The sequence below is a fragment of the Neophocaena asiaeorientalis genome, unplaced genomic scaffold, assembly GCF_003031525.2.
Source record: "Neophocaena asiaeorientalis asiaeorientalis breed wild unplaced genomic scaffold, Neophocaena_asiaeorientalis_V1.1 scaffold275, whole genome shotgun sequence".
Lineage (NCBI taxonomy): Eukaryota > Metazoa > Chordata > Mammalia > Artiodactyla > Phocoenidae > Neophocaena > Neophocaena asiaeorientalis.
Genome location: NW_020173679.1, coordinates 3,486,118 through 3,495,252, shown reverse-complemented (window position 1 = coordinate 3,495,252; position 9,135 = coordinate 3,486,118). Strand labels below are relative to the sequence as shown.

At 41.4% G+C, this 9,135-nt stretch overlaps 1 protein-coding gene across 1 annotated transcript in view; it reads right to left on the bottom strand.

The window, feature by feature from the left end:
* Positions 1-9,023, bottom strand: part of FBXO42 (F-box protein 42) — a 95,267-nt gene extending 86,244 nt beyond the window's left edge. The window contains exon 1 of the mRNA XM_024749952.1: positions 8,788-9,023. The gene's annotated coding sequence lies outside the window, so the exon portion shown is untranslated. The remainder of the gene's footprint in view (positions 1-8,787) is intronic.
* Positions 9,024-9,135: the final 112 nt, after the last annotated feature.

Genomic DNA, 9,135 nt, shown 5'->3' with positions numbered 1-9,135 from the left:
GACCGGGGCACAAACCCGCGTCCCCTGCATCGGCAGGCGTACTCCCAACCACTGCACCACCAGGGAAGCCCTGAAGACTATATTTTTAAAAGTTACGTATGGGACTTCCCTGGTAGTCCAGTGATTAAGACTCCACGCTCCCAATGCATGGGGGCCGAGGTTCAATGCCTGGTCAGGGAACTAGATCCCGCACTTTGCAACTGAGATCCCGTGCGCAGCAACGAAGATCCCGCATGCTGCAACAAAGACCCGACACAGCCAAATAAATAAATAAATTTTTTTAAAATAAAAATAAGAGTTATGTATACTGTAGTATAGAACAAATAAACGTGAACAGTACTAAAAAAATAAGATTTTCGGTTTAAGGAAAAAGAGACAAATATAAAATCTAAAGAAAAGAACCCTGTAAGGATTCAAATTAAATTGGAAATATCAATATGAAGTTTTGATTTCTAAAAAACGTATTTTCTATCTCTGCCCATTGAAAGGACCTAGAAATAATGAAGACACAGTAAGCAATGAGCATTCGTAGCACTCAGATCTTGGTTTCTAATGGCATTCTCTGTAAAAGTAACTAGGTCTTCCTAGAAAAATGACTGATTTCGGGTCAAGAACAGAGAGAGTACAAGGTGCACCTGGAAAATCTTGCAAGAGAAAACAACCCAAACACCAAAGGGCACACGGGGCACATCAAAAGGACACAACACTAGCTTGAAGACACTCATACTGGTGAAAGTTCTGCGTTAAAGAGACTAATGGGGCTTCCCTGGTGGCGCAGTGGTTGAGACTCTGCCTGCCGATGCAGGGGACGCGGGTTCGTGCCCCGGTCCGGGAAGATCCCATGTGCAGCGGAGCGGCTGGGCCCGTGAGCCATGGCCGCTGAGCCTGCGCGTCCGGAGCCTGTGCTCTGCAACGGGAGAGGCCACAACAGTGAAAGGCCCGTGTACCGCAAAAAAAAAAAAAAAAAAAAAAAGACTAATGGCTGTAACTAACTGTAAAATAATGAATAAATAAAAATTCACGTGCCTACAATGATACAGAAAATAGAAAAGAAACTCATTTGCTACCACTGAGGTGACCAGTTCTTCGCCAAGAAAATTTACAATGGAAAGCAAAGAATTAAACAAAACACCCTGCCTTATTAGGAGAGACTTTTAGTAGTTAATTCTCAGGTGATTCTCATTTATTAGCCAGCTAATAAATGTGGAAGGAATACAACAATAACGATCACCCTTTTGCAACCTCCAATGAAACAACTGATTCAGGCAAGGCTCTCTGACGGACGTTAAAACCAACAGGTGAAAGATGGAATAGAGTAATTGTGTTGTATTAATTTGCTACCCACAGATTACTTGATCCATGTAAAGGGAAACCTTTACAATGGAAAGATCTAGGACTTGCACATTAACCAAGTGTTCAAATTCAGCATCATTACAATGGCAAAAGCTGACATCAAGTGCGATACAACTTGAATACACAGTATCACAAAGGATTGCAAATTGTCAATTGTCTTAAAAGGTGATAAAGGAAGGAATTAATTGACAGACGGAAATAGTAAGACAACTCATGAATGTGGAAGAGTCTACCAGAGACCCAGGCTGGTCTCTTCAAAAAGTCAGTGTCATTGAGCAAAAGAAAAAAAAAAAAAAACAAATGGGGAGAAGGGGAGGAGGCTATTTTAGATTATGAAGCAAAAAGTAAACAACAGCCAAATGCAATTTGAGAGTCCCAACTAGATCCTGGTTCGTACTTTAGACCTTTGCGCTAGCTGTTCCTTATGTCCCCAAAACTTAGCATTAAACATTCTGCCTTGTGTCTTTCAGCCTGAATATCACCTTCTCACTGAGGCTTTCTCTAAACCAATCTCAGCCTTCCCTTTTAGCTAACTCTCTTTAATTTTCTTTGAAGTATTTATTACTGTCTGAAGTTTTGTTCATTCATTAACTGCTTTCTTCATTCTCGAATGTAAGATCCTAGAAATCAGAGCCCTTGCCTATTTTGTCCACTGTAACCCTAATATCTTGAACCATGCCTAGCACACAGCATTTAATAAATGTTTTTTGAATGAATGGACCAATGACCAAAAAGGCAAAAAAGACTCAACAGACACTTAGGATCACGCAACGCCTCAGAAAGCTCACGAAGAACGTCAGCCCATAAGAATAAACCCATACACTGAATGAATATTTGAGTGCCTAATATGTAAGTACTAAATGTGCATAGAAGACACCAAAAATATTACATGTGAATTATACTGCATGATATATCCCTTTTAAGTATTTGGCAGGAATTCATCAGCACAGTAATTTTCTTTTTGGATATTAACTTTAACCTAATTGTGCAGGGGCAAGAGTGGTTAAGTGGTGGAGCATACAGGAGATACTCTACAGAGCTGGATAGAGTAGTTAATGAAAAATATGCCTCCTACCTAGGAAAATGAATATTCCAGTTATAAAAATGAACATAATATACATGAGAGGCAGTGAGACTAGTCTGGCTTGAACAGACTGCATGATGGGTATCATGTAAAATAAGGCTGGAAAGGTACAATGAGGGCCAAATGGAGAGCTTCAAAGATCAGTAAGGGAGTAGGCAATAATGAGTTACCATAGGTTCCCGATCAGAGGGGAAACATTCGGATCACAGTCCCTTAAGATTGCTCTGTTGTAAATACTGTCACTTCAATCTTAACCATTTCCAAAAATTACCAAGAAGAAAAACTCAAGTAACAGCAAATACTTCTTATGCAGTGTTCACCATGTGTTAGACACTTAGTTAAATATTACACACGTATGTCATGCAGCAGGAATTGTAACTCCCATTTTGAAGATGAGGGAGGCTGAGATCATACAACTAGTAAGTAGCAGAGCCCTGGCAACAAGGCTAGTTAAGAACTACAGCAGTACTTCAGTCTGCCCTCAGCTCATAAAAGCCTGGTCTAGAGTCATGTCAGCAAGTGTAACGAGGAGCAGGGAAACCTAAAGGATACTGAGGAAGATAATACAGATCTACATGGCAGGATACAAAAGACTTTTTTAAAAAAAGGGTATTAACAAATGACTCCCAGTTTCATGGTCTATCAGACCAGAATAAACGTATTCTATCTACAGAGATGGGAATATTAAGAAGGGAACTTGGTTAGTAAAGGTTTTTATGTTAAGGGAGGTAAGAGGTGAAACAATGGACTCAGTTGTGAACACGTGGACAGCTGAGTTAGAGGATATGCTCTATAAAGTCCCTGGAAAACCAAGAGGCATAAAAGAAAGATCACATCTAGATGGATTTAAGAGACATAAGGGCAGTGATATCAAATGAAGACATGAAAAAGCCCAGTTCTCCAATCAAATACAGAAAGGGAAGCAAGGGAGAAACCAGAAAACATGTATTCCTGCTACAGGTATGCCTGCATACAGGACAAGTATGCCATTGGACTATGCTATGAGGAAGCTAGGAGACAAGTTCCCCTTGTCCCAGTTTTAATGTTCCATAAAACAATGTAATAATAATGTGTAAGCTTTAAGTGTTTACTATATGCTAGGCAATGTGCTGAGAAAGTTCACACGTATTCCCGCATTTAATTGTCCCAAAACGTGGGCATCATCCTCATTTTATAGATGAAAAAACTGAGGCTTAGAGAACCTAAGGTGCATACCCAAGGAAAGTAGCAGAACTAGGGTAGGGGCCTGGGTCTACCTGGGGTCAAAGCCTATGATCTTAATTACTATATTGAAATAAATAATTATCAAGCCAGCCCACAGAGCACATGTAAACCATTAAGCTTCCTCTGTGTGTGTGTGTTAATATATACCTTGACATAAAAACTGCCATTTTCACCATTTTCAAATATGCAGTTCAGTGGCATCAAGTACATTCACATTGTTGTGCAACCGTCACCACCATCCGTCTTCAGAACTTTGATCCCAAACTAAAACTCCATATCCATTAAAGGTAACTCCCCTTTCCCTCCTCTCCTCAGCCCCTGGCAACTACCATTCCACTTTCTCTCTCTATGAATTAGACTATTCTAGGTACCTCATACAAGTGTAATCATACAATATTTGTTCTTTTGTGGCTTATTTCACCTACCATAATGTCTTCAAGATTCGTTACCATTAAGTTACTTCTAAGTTAAATAAAATGTGAAATTCTAACGCACACATCATTATGCAGCTCTATGGGGAATTATATTCCAAAATTCCATTATGATTTATGAAGCACACTTGGAAGAGAGAACTGCATTTACTGGGGGGAAGAAAAAAAAGGTGGGGGGACATAAGGAAGACAGACAAATCAAAATTTGAAGGACCCACAGGAAAGTAAAACTTCAGATTCAGTAATAAGGAAAACAGCAGCTTGCTTGCTTTTGACTAGACTGAAGGATCTATCTAAGTATCTCAAAGCAAAAGCTAAGAAAGCAGTCCTGCAGAACAGACTGCAAACATAACACTGCTGGAACAACCAAGAAAAGACAAGACACTGTCGCTTTTTGGCAAAACACAGCAAGACTACTAAGCAAAAAAGCTTTAAAAATAAATACTGAAACAGAAGGATAAATTCCATTTTCCCTTGATTTGCATCTGAAAAACCAGCAGATGGGAGAGGCAACATTTAGTAAAACTGTATTGATCAATTTATAATTAACATCAATCTTTCTCCAAACAATGCACCAAGAGGTTCATTCTGGAAAAAAATTTCTTGTTCTCTAGATAGTAACATGAATCAAACATTTAAAATGAGAATAATAAAGGAAACACAAATTTGGAAGAGTATGCCATACCAGTGAATTCCTTAAAATAGCTGAAATAAAAGTATCCTAAATGTTAAATATTCTAAGGGAATATTAGTAGCTAAAACTGGAACTTGCTTGCCTTTATAGAAATTAAATGAACTGGGACTTCCCTGGTGGTGCAGGGGTTAAGAATCCGTCTGACAATGCAGGGCACACGGGTTCGAGCCCTGGTCCGGGAAGATCCCACATGCCGTGGAGCAACCAAGCCCATGTGCCACAACTACTGAAGCCCACTCGCCTAGAGCCCGTGCTCCGCAACAAAGAGAAGCCCGCACACCACAACGAAGAGTAGCCCCTGCTCACCGCAACTAGAGAAAGCCGGGGCGCAGCAACGAAGACCCAACACAGCCAGGAAAAAAAGAAAGAAAGAAATTAAATGAACTACCTGAAATCTATGTATTACTAGGAGACAAGAGAAAATATGTTACTATTTAAGCTAAGTTACTGTCCAGAGTAGTAAAATTTTACAAGTAACTATTGCTTTATATAATATCTGTACATTTATCAGATTTATATATATAAACAAGCATCAAAGTACCACAAGATACTTCCACCTTTGAAGCAAAACAGAACAGCAACACTAGAAAAAAATTAAATAAAAAGCCTAGGAGAAAACTTTAGAAATTAAAAAGTAGAAACTTAATAAAGGAAGAATCAGAATTCAAAGCAAATTTGCTTTCCAATACATGCATGAGTAAGTAAGCACAAAATTAAGCTATGCATGAGTACCACTAATTTTACAAGATATTTAGAAGAATGTCACAAGAAACAATTTTAAAAATAAGCTGTAGTGTTATGAGCTTCATACTGGGCAATTTTAAAATGACTTGTCTGTAGGTCATATCTTTCTACACGTGACAAACTGCCACAATACAGAAGAATGAACAAACACATCACCTTCACTTCCTTGTCAACCACCACCTTAAAGCACTCATGTTCCGTTAAGATACAGATGGTATGTGTTCAATACTGCACCGCTTACAGATTCCACTCAATCCAAAAATCCATAAAATTTCTGCAGTGTAGGTGACAACATGCTAAATTAATCATAAAATACCACAGCACTAAGATGAGGAACTTGCATTGAACAGAAGTTTAATATCAGACATGCTAAGCAGCCTCAATCTACATAAATAGATTCTACAAAACAGTTTAGTATACTTCTGGCTCAAACTGTCAGCTTCACCTCAAAAGGAGAAGGACCTTCTTGTCTTATTTATTATTGGGAGACCGGAGACAGTACTAATAATCACTTACAGTCAACATTCTAAGGGACTGACAACTAAACATTTATCAACTGAATGTGATCAAATTCAAATCATACAGTACTTCTTGTGCCAGTTTACACAACAAAAATAAAAGCATCACCACCACTCTAGAGCTGTCTCCACTTAGTAATCGGAGATGTTTTAAAATGCAGCTGCAATGTTTGTGTTTATTGCCTGTGCGTATGACTCACTCTCAAAAAGGTTCTCCCAAGACTCTGGTGGATTTTTGAGAATGCAGAAACCATAACTGGGGCATACTGTGTGGGAAGCGTCATGACAATGAATGAATAAAAGAGGAAAAGAACTTGTGACAGAAAATGTTTAAGTTTTTATAAAAAGCAGGTTGCTCACAAAAGGCATATTTTTCTGCAGAATAACAGGAAAGGTTGGGGAAAGACATCCTGGCTCTGAGAAGCCTTCCTTGACTCCCTTGGTTGCATTCAGCGCATTTCTTACACGATATATTTAACTAGTTTCTCAGTCTGGCTCCCCGACCAGACTGCAGGCAACTTGAGACCAAAAGCTGTTAGAATCATCAGTACCTACTTCCCAAAATGTCCAACACACAGAGGGCTCTCAATAGGTATTTTCATAAAACTGGTTACTGAATAATCAATCTTACATTCACCTTCTATTTTACAAAGCACTTTCACAAACATTACTCTTTTGCTTCACACTAACCATCCTGTGAAGTGGGAAGGGCAATATTTAAACAAATGGCTTCTAGTTTTATATAGACTAAAACAACCCTGAAATCACAAAGATAATCACATATTTGTTCATCTTTGAGATAACTTCTCCTTGGGACCTCAATATTCTTGTAAAGCCTAGAGGTTTTGCTAGCATTTTCACAATGGGTAGCAATTACACAGCTCTGAGTCCTACAGAACGGTTTTAACTATATAAAGCGGTGTTAGAGAAGGCTCTTCTAGAAATCAGACATTGAAGAAGCATCCTAAGCTATTTTTCCTGATCCTCTTTCTTTGTGACTCTGAGAAGGCAAGAAATTGCAAAAGGCAAAATGCTGGAGAGTGAATGATGTCATGGATGTCATGAAGGTGCATTAATATCCGATGATGATTTAGCACAACAATGCAACACATTATGCCAAGAAGGATAATGTCAAACCACCAGGATGTTTCACTGCATTAATTTCATGACTCTTTATTAGCAAACTGAAATGGAGAGTGGCTCTCCAATTGTCTAAAACGGAGAAGTTGTTGGTTTAGGTTTATGTCCTTAGCAAAGGCACTAAGAAAATGTACAAATCTCTATGGAAAAGGCTTTAAGAAAAGAAAAAGATGGTCAAAAAATTAGCTACTATTAAACTAAACAGCTGTCATTTTAACAATTAAAAGCTTTTTGAAACAGACAAAACACCCATGGGTCAATGTAGATAAAGTAATATATTCATACTGGGCTTGTCAAAAGCAAACAGTTACAGGATATAAAATGACAACATACAACAGAAAGGAAACCAATCAGATTATACACATGAATACGCTCAAAATTAGGGATCTGAAACAGAGCACCACTATTCACTGTAAAAGCTACAGACTGAATCTTAAATGCTCAATACTAAACGACGCTATTTCCTCTCAAATTTTCCTTGTCCCTTTAAATCCATGACGTCATCATTCTTAAACACAAATTTAAGTGATAAAAGGTATGTGGTGTGCCCAAGCCAATGCTATCTCCTCAACAATTCCCCGTAGCACAACTGCAACTGAAGCCTTCATTCCTCAAGGAAGAGACCACAAGGCTTCAAACCGGCTTCCCTACTTGAAAGAACCAAAGTCTCCAAATTAGCATTTGAACAACAACAAAAGTTGTTCTCACAAAGGGTAAGTATAGCACAATGTCCCTGCCCGCAAGCGAGCACTGGTGATGTGTCTGAATCCTCACGCTGGGCAGTAGGAATCCCACCACAGAAAAGTCCAAAGACTTTGGCAATTGAGAAATGAAGCTTTTATTTTCCTAATAAAATTCCGGAGATGAACAGACAAAAGCAATTGGGTATTCCGAATCTTAACAATCCAAAGGTTTCAAAGGATCGAGAGGACTTCATTAGCCCCGAAGTTACTTTCCAGACACTATCAAGATCTTACGACTGTTTTTTTCTTCGTTTACAAATTGGTTCCCACCCTCCACGGTTCCCTTTGCACCAATTCTCACCAGAAGCCTTCCACGGTCACAACGTGGGCTGCTGTCTCAATCAAGGAGATCCGCAGTTCCTACCTCACTGGGGGAACACTCAAAAAACTAAGGGGTAGGAAAGGCTGCTTGTGTTTCATTTTTTAAGCCAATTCCAAAATCTTCCTTTTGCAGCTTCAGAGATGCTGGCCCCTCGCCGCAGCCCCAATTTTGGAGGGCACCGAACTCCGGCTCCTCTCAAAAGGCGTTAAAGATTTGGGGGTGGGGTGGAAGATAATTTGACACCCCAAACCCATCCTTACCCTAGTCACACACCCTTTCGTGGCTCCGGTGAGGGAACGAAAACCGCCGTGCTAGAGGGGAGAGGCCGGGTTCGCCCCCATCCCAAGGGCTGCCTGGAAAGGGGTTCTCCTCCGCCCTGCCTAACCCGGGGAGGTCGAGAATGACTACAGCAAGGCCCCCAGGCCAGCCGGCACCGACCCCCGCGCGGGGTGCAGGGCCTGCGCCGGACCCGTGGCATAAAGGGCATAAGCCGCCAGCTCCCCGCCGCGGCCCCGGGAGAGGAAGAGGCCTCACCTGGCCCAGCCAGCGCCACGCTCTCGGGTACGCTACGCTGGCGAAGAAGGTGAGGGAGCCGGGGATAGGATCTGAGCAGAGGCGCTCCGCCCCAGGCCGCGCTTGCCGCACTCGGGATTCCTCACAGCTGGCGGGACCCCCAGCCGCTCCGAGCCGCCATCTTCCTCTACTCTAACGCCGCAGCCGCCTCCGCCGCCGTCACCGCCGCCGCCGCCGCCGCCGCTCCTGCTGCTCTGGCCGGGAGAAGACCGCACGGAGCGCGCATGCGCCGGGGGCCGGCACACAGGACACACACGTGCGCACACACGTCAGTGCGGCGGGACCGCGGCAGGCGGCCTATGGGGGGCG